The 11,378-nt window shown below is 35.5% G+C and overlaps 1 long non-coding RNA gene across 3 annotated transcripts in view; it reads left to right on the forward strand.

The window, feature by feature from the left end:
* The first annotated feature begins 4,113 nt into the window (after window positions 1-4,113).
* The window catches only part of LOC112550198, a 136,056-nt gene continuing 128,791 nt past the window's right edge, over window positions 4,114-11,378 (forward strand). Inside the window, exons 1-2 of one of the 3 annotated variants that reach the window (XR_003093900.1) lie at window positions 4,114-4,420; window positions 9,045-9,106. This is a non-coding gene — a long non-coding RNA (uncharacterized LOC112550198). The remainder of the gene's footprint in view (window positions 4,421-9,044; window positions 9,107-11,378) is intronic. The other 2 variants (XR_003093898.1, XR_003093899.1) reach the window with 2 other exon arrangements.

An 11,378-nucleotide genomic window follows, 5' to 3' on the forward strand; every position in this document is an offset into this window, starting at 1 on the left:
GAAAGAATTGAACTTCTATGGATTTTACCTTGGAAAAATATTTCAACTTACTACAGAAAATACATGGTTACATTATCTTTGCCTGGAAGAAACAATCCAAGAGCTGACATTTGCACCTTTCTGGGGGATAATATAAGTATTTCAGTGAATTTATAAACATACAGGAGGCATGTGCAAATGATAATGTTGTATAAACCTAATTTTAATCTACAAAAGGCTTAAATAAATCAGTCAATTGTCACAATGATCTCTGCCCATTTACGATCCTGTTTTGTAGTGGATTTCTGTGGAAATATGTAATTTCCCAAGCCAAAGGCAGTGGTAGAGTCTGGTGTGCAGCTGCCGACAAAGGTGGGAACCAGATGATTCAGAAGAACATATAATTCTAACATAAAGGACATTTGTGCAATAACTGAGACAAGTTTTTTCCTAACTCAAAAGAGCTAAGGGTTGGGCTCCATCCTGAAACATATGAGTTGTTATCCCCTTAATATTTTTAACTCTTTCCATTTTCTTTTTTCCCCGTAGAAAGTGTGATGATATATATTCCTATAATTTTAGGAAACTTAATTGCCATCTTCCAGTTCAGCATAAAATGTTCAACATAATGAAGAAGTTTCTTAAATCTGGTTTTAATCTGTGATTTCTTTCTTAACTATGAAAGGAGAACCGTCTTTTAGCTGAGCAGAGGTCATTCATATATATTCAGTTTGGAGTGGGCATAGCAGGCGGATAAAGTCACAACAAGAATAAGAATGCAAGTCTCAAAGACCAAAATAATTTATGCATCTTGCAATTTACATCACATTTTTGGTCCATTATGTCTGATATCCTCCTTCAACTAGTGGGCTATTCCATGCTGCTTTAGAGGAAGCTAAATCTATGCCATAAATCACCTAGATAGCTATGCAGTGCTATACATGCTGCAGTGACCTATCCCTTCAGACCCTGTGGCAATCTACTTGTGCCTTTAGGCCTTTATGGATGAAATCTTTATCCTTTCAATTAGAGTTTTGCAGTTGACTTCAGTGGAGTGAGGATTTCACCAGAGGCCTGTGATTACTCTTAACATACCATTGTCAGGGATATTATCCGTGATAAAGTGATGGCTCAAAATTATTATAGTCAAAGTAAGGAAGTGATGGCAGAAAAAACTCATTCTATTTGAACACTTTAAAAACCTGTTAAGGGTATGTCAAATGAACTTACCCAACAAGAAATAGTATGGATGTTGCTAGTGATGGAAAACCTCATTAGTTTTAAAGACAACACACTGAGCATTTCTACGAAAAACAACAAATTTCCGCAGCCTGTCAATTATACTGTCAAGAATCTTCAGCATTTTTCTACAAGGAATGGCCTGAAATTTGTAGTAATTGGAGAAGCAGCATCAGCTATTGATTTCAGTGTGTTCCCAAATTTGTTCATGCCTTGCCCAAGGGTGACATAAGTTTGATTAAAAGGTGAAAGGAATCTCAGACTCCAGGTCCTTCCCCGGGCAATCTCCCTGGAGCCATTATGTCAAGAATATTTAATTCCAAATCAAAATGATATAATGAGAACTTACAGAGCAAAAGGTGGATCATAACCCATTTCATAAACAGAAACAGGAGAACTTTTGAGTGTTTTTTCAGTGACTCTCAAAGCGGATGAAGAAGACTGTGTGACTGTTCTACTCATTACACTATAACTTAATCGAATACTGTTCTGCTTCCAACAATATATAGAAAATCTGATCCTTTCTTTTCATTCTGGTAGTTTAAATTTTTTTCTATGCCTTGATCCTGTCCTGCTTTCATTATTGTACCCCTGAAGAGCCACATCACTCACCCCCCGTCATTCCAAAATGTAGATATTACATGCATCTTCTTTGTGTGTGAATCTGACTATATCACCCTAATGTACAATATCATTGATATGTAAGAAATGATACTATTTTTATCGTCTGTTTGGTTTCTCTTTTTTTTTCAAAGACGTTTTGATGCTTGTTGCACTAGCTACAGCAACATTTTGTCCACATTCCTATTTCAGTGTTGAATGAACTGTTTGCAATTCTTTCCAGGAGTGTTATTGCGCTGGTATGTTTAAAGACTCTTCAGCGGTGTGAAACAAGAAGGATTCTTTTTTCATTTGTTCAGTCATGGAGATGAGTCTTATATTTTATACTTTTGTTTAAAAGAAGCTTACTATAATAGATTCAGTATATCTGAAGATCTTTGATGGGTCACTCCCTGGCCACTATACTATTTGACTGCTTTTGGTTCCCTTCATCGTAGTGGGGTTGCGTAACAATTATTTCTATTGGCTTCAGATGACAGGGTGCTAACCATTTCTCAAGTTCATGCCTTAGACAGATAACTTGTTATGATTAATCAACCTAATGAGTCATAGCATTTTATCCTTTCATTAGGAATATCCTGTGCATATGCTGACTTATAACATATTTAGCATTACAATTCCTAGGTGTTCAACAGCTTGTGTCAGACCTCCCCATATCATAAGATTGCATTAAAAATCATGATAAAAATTGGGTTTTACTTCATTTATGGGATTTTCCTGAGACTTACATGGTTCAGTACATTTTTATTTTCAAGGTGTCTCAATCTACATAAGGGCTATAAACTTCTTTTTTATTTATTTGTCTAATGAAAGCTGAGATTCTCATCTGATCACTTGACTTCCAGAGTGGGGTTTTTATGAAAACAGCAAATATCATGAGGCTTGCATTCAAATCCCAGCAGTTGGCTACACTAATATTGTTACACTCTGTGATGCATGTAAGATGACTGTTTTTCTGAAAACTTGAATAAAAATATTGGAATGTTTTTCTAATATTCATTTGATAATCAAAAATCTATACCAGGTTGCTTAGATGGAAAATGGTAGGGCCCAAATTATTCCTTCTCCTATTCTACTCTTGGTTTTTTTTAAGCTTTGAATTGGGGTGAAAAAGATGTTAAAGTGCAGTGGGGCAGTCTGGGGAGCTGAGCGGGGTTACATGAATGCAATGTGTATGGGAGAAACCAATAAACTCACTGGAAATGGGGAAAGAACACAGACTTGAGACTCTGGTACCATTGTATGGCACGGATGCAAAGGCAGCTATGTCGTAGATAACTTTTTCTTATGCCACCTCCATGTGACTATGCTATATAATTAGTTACTAGAATCTTGGTGCTCCTATTGAATTTTTCATGCGTGTTTATGTTCCCTACAAAATCCTGGCACCACCATAGCTGCACAAGATTTGATTTTTGCTTTTGAACTGACTATGTCTGAGCTTCTATGCAGTATACCTGTAGCAAATAGAGGGTTTTTTATTATGCTATTTTTAACTCACATGGCTTTATGTGTAACTGCATTAGACAAGTTTGGCTTTAGATTTTTGAGTGCAAGTCTGGAACAATTCTATTACCTACAAATGACTTATTCTGGATTTGTGTCAACGTAACAGAACAGAATCTAGAGCTGTGTGTGATTTTGTATATGAATATATATTTGCACACCTACTTTCTCACATGCACCTTATGTATACATTGTATTGTGGGAAGTGAATGCGTAGAAAATATATCAGCTCTTTAATAAAATATAGTTTAAAAAGAGCCAGTGAGATTGGTAAAACAGATGGCTTATTGGTGATTCCCAAATGTGACGTAGAAGCAATGCTAACATGTCAAAGAACATTTTTGGATTTTGGAGTGAGGTGGACACACCTTTACAGTTTGTTGCTGGTATTTTTTAAATATATACAGATGTAGTAACTTTACTTCTTGAGTTAAAATACTGAGTTTTGCAGGGATATAATTGCATTGTTATTTCCTTCCCGGAGGACAGACAGGGGTGTTAAAAAAAAAAAAAAAAATCACTCCTATATGACAGATCCAAACATGGAACATATTTTAGCAATACAGCCCCTGCTCTATCATATGTGCTGTGCAGAGTCATCATGGCCATGGTGCATAGCTCAGAGCCGGAAAGCAAACAGCTGCTGTAGCCTGATTTGAGTTAAAATAGTGTCAGTGTTTAGTCTGGCGCACTGCTTCAGGAGAGATTGGCAGCTGGGTCAAACAAAGTCATTCCATTGGCTCCTTTCCCAGTGAGCTTCTGCTAGTATTTAGGTACTAGTGCAGCCTAGGCCCCTTTTCTCAGGGATAGCCTAACATCTGACCGCACCCTCTTTGCTTTTTAAAAAATGTCTTTTCCCTCTTTAAGATAAATCCACTATTATACAATCTGCCACTAATTGTGTATTAAGAATGTTTTTCTCTTGAAAGCTGACGCATCCTGCTCTCAACGTGGTGTAGAAAACAGTCTGTTACAGTGCTGGATTAATAAAAGGGGCCTTTATGGGTTGTGAAAGAATATCTCTGTGCTTAGGCAGGAAACTTTTTGATCCACAGAAAACCCTGACGACATCTAGGTAAGGCTGTGTATCAAATCTTTTGGGGGAAAGTTATGCAGTGAGCTCTGGTGATTGCAGTTTTCTTAATGTTTGCAGCTTGCATGGACTTTTTGACTATCTTTTTAGAAAGTTTGGGAAATAGCTATAATTGTATGTTAACTCCCCTCTCCTCCTTTATGGTTTTAAGGCTGGTAACATGTTGTAATTATTTGTTTAGTTTTAGAATTTCCTGAAATTAAATATGTATGGGAATGCTATTCCTTTTTAGTGGGATTTTAGTAGACACTTACAGAAGTTTTGTCATCAGACAAAAGTACTTTTAAAAGTGCAGTAGATTGAGAGAATGTACAGGGAAAGCTTTCAACTTTTAAAGACTGCCTGTGTAATCATTTAAAAGTAGTTGAAAACTGTTTGAACTAACAAGGGTTTAATTACAGAAAAGTTTAATGTGGCTATGGAGGGAATATTAAGTAAGTTGTCTTTGTCTCGTAGTTTTTAATTTTAGTTGTTGCTTTAGCCTGTTGGGTCACATTTTTTGTCAGCTCTGAAGGCTGCCATGAATTGGTAATGAGGGCCCCTTTTGCACATGATTTTGGCACTTGGCCAAAATCAACTTCCCAACGGCAAGCTTTCTCTAAAAGAACCTGGAGCATTTTTTTGTGATTAGGAATCATGTCTGAAAGCTGCCACAACCAGTTGTGTAGGCATGTCAAAATGACTTTATACTGTATATCTGAAACACTCATTTTCTTTCTGGTTTTTCCTAATGTACCAAATTGTTGCTATTATCATTCTAAATTTCCTTAGTTTACTTGCCACCAAAAATAGGTTTCAATGAGCTAATTCATAAAGAAGAGAGCTTGTACTTCTTTTTTATATTTTTTCAGCATACCAAAGTAGGCTTAATTATCACATTTAAGCAGTATACAGTAGAAAGGGTTGTTTAAAACACTCCTGGATAAATAGCAGATGCATTCTTTAAACTGTTAATCTCAGTAAGTAATACTCAGTGAACAGTAAGTAATGAAATTTTCTAGTAGTTTCTTTGTGTGCATAGTACAAGTTAAGCTTTTAATATAAATATTTAGATATAGGAGAAAATATGTAATAAAAAATAAACTAACAGGAACCTTTATATTTAGCTTAATGTTTTTAAGATTGGGTTATGAAGCTTTGTGGAAGTGTGTTAAGGTGCTTGTTCTTTGTTGTTAAAAAAGGGAGAAAAAAGTTACTATAAACATCAATAAAGAACTGCAAAAGTTGTCATTTCAGTGCTTTCAGAGTTATAAAACTTGTAGAGACCTTACTGCATTTTATGTGTGGTTATTTATCTCTAATATTTTCTAAACAAATCTGGCATTCAAACTGAGTACTTATTGAACACTTTGAATGCTTTGTGAATTAAGTCTGGTTCCAACAATGCAGACAGAAACTGGAAATTAAGGACCTCCTGTTACGCGCAGTGCATGATTTGTATGAGAATATAGGCAGATTTCAGTGTGTACTGAATGTAAGGGAAATATGTAAGGCAATTTTTGTTACTATTTTATTTAGCAATTCTTATAGTTATTGGTTTTGAATTGCTTCTTTCTGCATAGATTTTAATCTTTGTATTTCTTGACTTGTAAGCCATATTATGTTTAACAAGAAGTGTCAGTAAGAAACAGTTTTTCTTTCCTCCTTTCCTCTCCACCCCCACCAATTCTTATTCCTTTGGCAACAGCACCTGCAATTAGAATAGATTTTGTAGCCATTGTCTAACTCTTTTTAAAACGATATACTTTTGTTAAGGTGTATTTTTTTTTTTTTCTTAAAGTAGGATGAAACTAGATGGGGGGGGGGAAGCAACTGGAAAAACTTGAGAGGCTTAACGAAAGCTTCAGGTCCAATATTCACATTAATTTGTTTAGGAAAAGTGCTTGTTCCTTATTGAGTTGCTGTGGAGTGAATTATGATACTGTTAACTCTCTTTTCATATTTGAATTATATTGAAATATATGCGTTTTACAGAGATAAAATTAGCACAAAGCAAATATGTTGAAATAATGGATTGTCAGTTACTAAAAGAACAGTGGGTAAGACTTTAATAGAGTTTACTAATTTTTTTTGAAGTCTGAAAAGGGGAAAAATATATTTAACTGTAAAGTCTTGCCGGAAAATGACAACATAGTATAAAACTGACAACACAACATATAAAAGAAAATGTCATGGTACAGTTTTGGAGAGGGGAACAAATCTTGCTTCTGACATGTAAAAATAATTTTTACTTCTGTTACTGAAGTAGATATAGTTGATTTTGTTAAAAAGAAAAAGCTGTCACATTCATTGTCTAAAATATATTTCAAAGCCAAAAAAAAAAATAATAATGCAACAAAATGAATACTGGGTAGCGATACTTTGTGAATTGCTTATACATGTCATTTCTTATGGTGGGCAGGAAGAGGACTAAGTTATAAATCATAGCAAGTGTACTCTAGAAAGTTTCTGAGCTATTTTCTGAATGCAGAGTCAAATCCTCTGTAAAGGGAAACACTGCAGACGTTGTGACAATGTCTGAAGTAAATGAGTCTTGTCTAGATACTAAAGACACTGGAAATCTGGCTTTAGACTACTGACATGGTAGGCTAGTATTTTGTTTTATTAAGAAATATTGGGTAAATCAGTGTAGAAATAAATGTGGCATCCTTCTAAGATCATGGAGCTATAATATACTTTTATGTGCTAGTCTCTTTCTGAAACCAAACAATTCTTCAGTACAGCCAGGTAGATATGACTCTGTTTGTTACTTTCCCTGAGATTATAAGAATGGACACACATGATTTTTTTCTCCACTAAACTATATTTAACAGCCATCTGAAATAAAATCTTTTTCAATTTTCCTCCTTGGTGGTCTTCTAACTTTTTTCACTGGCTTCTTTGTGAATTTATCATTGGCGATGACAAATTATAGAATTTGTAATTTGCATTTTAGGAATTTAATCCCCAAACTGCTAAACTTCTAGTTGGCCATTTTGGTTTAGTACAACTTCTTCTCAATCAGAAGAACTCAATATTCACTTTGTATTTTGTCCTTATTTTGCAACTACGGTGCATAGATACTTAGGGGTTTTGGAATGGTGTAACACAAAATACAAAATATTGTTGTATATTTGAATAAAAATTGTAAACTATATTGGAAAGGCTTAAAACATGACACAAACATCTCAAAGAGCACTTTCAATTTGCCAGTTTAACATACAGATTCAAAAGGACAGCTTTGCTTCTTGATAATTTGTATCATACTTTTAAAACTTGAGACATGAAACAGGGTTTAAACAAGGTTTAAATTTTAAGGGCAGTTCTTTCATACAAGCTGAGCACTTTGTTCTATATGGTCTAAATTCCAGCAATAAGATAAATAAATTGCTATACTGGATAGAACATAATTATTGAATTTTGGCAGAACTTCAGTGAATTCTGCCATGAAAGATTAATGTGCCCAGTGCACTCTTAGATTCCAAAGTAACAGAGTTAGATAAGGGAAGTACAGAACAGACTCCAATCATTGTGCTTTATAGAAAATAGAAAATGACATGAAAGTGTTACTTTTATTATGAACTGCTAATGGTAATATTGTTATCTTGATGAAGAAAACTGTAATGAAGATCTAGAAATTCTGATTTAACATGAATTTCTCATTTCTTTTTGATCTTCCTTAGTGTTATATAAGAGTAGCAGGTTATTATTATAAAAGGGAAAGACAAGTGTGCATACTGCTTACAGTGTACAGTACTGTAATGGGCTAATGAAATCACTTTCTATCAGCATGTTATATGTGCCTTTTCATTATAATTATGTTTTTACTCTTGATGGTTCTTGATATTACTTCTTTCTCTGTTCCTTTTCCAGCACACCCTTAATACTTTAGAAAAGTTTGTTTTGAGTGAAAAAACGTAATTATCGTATTCTGGTTGTTCTTTTTAAAATAATTATTCTATGCAAATAATGGTTTTTTAATTGGGAACAATGATTTATTGTCCTGCTTCTCACACTTCCTAGTCAGGACTGATAGAATTACAGAGCCTTTTAAATATCTGCAGCCACTCTTAGGCAGAGCAAGAGAACAACTCTGCAGTGGCTGTAATTTACTGACATAATCCAGCAGAACCTGGCTCTGTGAGAAATTCCTATGCATGTTTTGCATCCTGCACATTACAGCTGCCCAGATACTCAGTACTGAGTGTAGGTGGGCTTTCTGTCCATGAAATGATGCTCCTCTCTCCCTGTATGTGATGTACCAATTACCAAATGCTGGCCCCAATCCTGGAGCTGACTTCTTATTTGCTCCTTTTCCAGCAAGTAAGTGGGCAATCTCCCCATGCAATGGCAAGAATGGCCACCATAGGACTAAGTGTTTAAAGGTATATTGCCCTTATCAATCCATAAATACAACCACAGGTGTATTCTGTCTCCTGTCTACTGTACCACCAGGCCGTTACTTGTCATATTTTCATATCTACATTTTAAAATGGCAGTTGCTTATAGAAATATGGGATTGGGAAAGGGCTTCCTGGGTCATTCACCATAGCCCTGCTTGTATTGTCTCATAAATTCCATTGTTTCCTTCCCTATGACAACCCTTGCCAATATTCTGTTGCAATAGCTGTGTGATAGTGATAGATGAAGACATGTGGGATCTTTACTGGATTTTGGATCAGGTGCATGGTGAGCAAGATACTATTTTTTCTTTCTTTGCCTGTTTGCCTATTTGTCATATGGCTTCATTCTATCATTCACTTGCTTAATAGAATATGCACCTACATGTGTTTAGAAGCTGAAAGTTGATTTTTGGAGATTTTATTTTGTTTCTGATTGTACCAATGTCCAATGTTACTTAAGTATTGCCACCTTCATTTTTAAGGGGCATTTGCATCCCCTCCAAAAAAAAAATGTACTCTTGTGGCCTTGCCTTAGTTAGATAAATCACTGTCACCATTTTCAGATTGCTTATTTTCTTGTGTGAGCTGGTTAAGTATGTGCTACCACATACACACTTAAAAACTGCATTTGATAAAATATTACAAGGGTAGATCATATTTAACTTATTTCTAAATCTATTATTTGTATTAAAACCCCCCATAAAGTTGAATTCAGTCCATAAGAAGCAGATTGTAAAGTGGGCATAAACTTATTTGGCAATGCAATTGAGTTCTCAGTCTTTGACTTTTTAATGCATCTCGTTTCAAACAAGATGAATTTCAAGTGTGCCTATATTTCCAAGTCGGCAGTACTCCTTTTACTTTTTAGTCTGAGTGATTCACAGAAAGGAACATACTTTTAACAGTCTAAAATAGTTACCACAGATTAGGAGCAGAGCATGGCATTAAGAGTATGACACCTCCATTGCTTAGCTAGCAACCCTGTTCATTATCTGAAATTCGATTGCACTTTTACAACACAGATGTATTTAGCTTATTTATGTTTTAATTCCTTTAAGGTATTAAGGGTATTTCTTGTAATGGGACAATCTCTATGGCCTAGTGGACACTATGTAGTGCCTGGGTACATTTTGAAAGAGGTGTCAGACATGCATTGGTGCAATGCTGGAAACAAAAACAAAAAAAAGAAAGATGGAATAATAGACAGCTTATTAACTCTTCCCAATTGATAGTGGAGATCTTTACATGCAAGGGAACTAATGCTATTATATAATGGGAGCCAGTTAAAATTGGGTAGTACAAGTTTCTTGGTGTTACTACATTTGGACATGGAGGATTCCTGGTAGTAAGAGGGCAGGAACAAGGCCAATAAATTTGTGACTATGTGAATTCATACTGACTGTGTTAGGATCCAGATATTGGCTCAACTGTTCTGTTTTGAACGAGGGGAGGGCTCCTTCAATCCCTATCTCAAATGTCTTGCTACCACGCAGTGAAGTTGTGCAGTGTGCTGGAAAGGGATTTGGTCCCAAGAAAGATTTTCTATGGCTTCATTATTTTACAGTAAAATTTAGATCCTGAAATTAAGAGGGTGAAAACAAGGCAGGTAGATATGGGAATGTGTAGGCTTATATTGTTAAATCTTTTCTTTCAAATGTATTAACTGATGAACTGGTGAAATTATGCTGATGTTTTGCTCACATTCTTAGTTATATATGTTATGAAAATAAATGTAGAAGTACAAAAGAGTGGGTAAAAGTATACAGTTATACATTATTAGGTTATACCAGTTGGGGCGCCTATATATGATCAGTGAGGCTGCTCCGATGCACTGTAATTACAGCACATCAGAGCAGACTCACGGGAGCGCTTTAACTGAAGCTTGTTTGACAAGTTAAAGCACCCCCACCATCATTTTTCAGTGTGGGGATGCTGATATACGAGACGCGTTGGGCACTTCGGGGCTCCAATAGCTGCTTTAATTATCACCCTCCCTCCACACACACACACCCACACACACACACACACACACACCCTCTCCTGTAGCATATGTATAAATGCCTTTACTGTTTGCTTCTGACTGATGTCTCTTTGGGGATTCAGGGATTCCTATAGAATACATTACAATTAGTCACTCTTCCCAGTCTCTCAAGGTACATATAGAATTGGTACATTAATGTTACACATATCTAAAAGTCTGCAAGAGTGTTATAGAAATTGGAAAAATAATGGACTAATGTGGAATTTTGTCTTTTATGAAATAAAAAAGCACATAAATTGCTTTTCTTCCTTTAAGCCAAAAAGATCCTGCATCATCATTAGCTCAAGATGTTTGTAGTCTATGAAAATATTTATGACAGGACTGAAATATTGTTGTGCTGACAGATCAGAGTTGTAATTGCCCTTTGTAATAAAAGAGTGTGACTAAAGATGCAGGCCAAAGTATTTGATTATAACTAATTCACTAATCTCACTAGGAAGAAGAAAAACCTGAAATACCCTCCCTTTATTACCAGTCTGCCCTAATTAAGTGTGTGTGTGTGGGGGGGGGGGGGGGG

Source organism: Alligator sinensis, unplaced genomic scaffold (assembly GCF_000455745.1).
Source record: "Alligator sinensis unplaced genomic scaffold, ASM45574v1 scaffold486_1, whole genome shotgun sequence".
In the NCBI taxonomy this organism is placed as follows: Eukaryota; Metazoa; Chordata; order Crocodylia; family Alligatoridae; genus Alligator; species Alligator sinensis.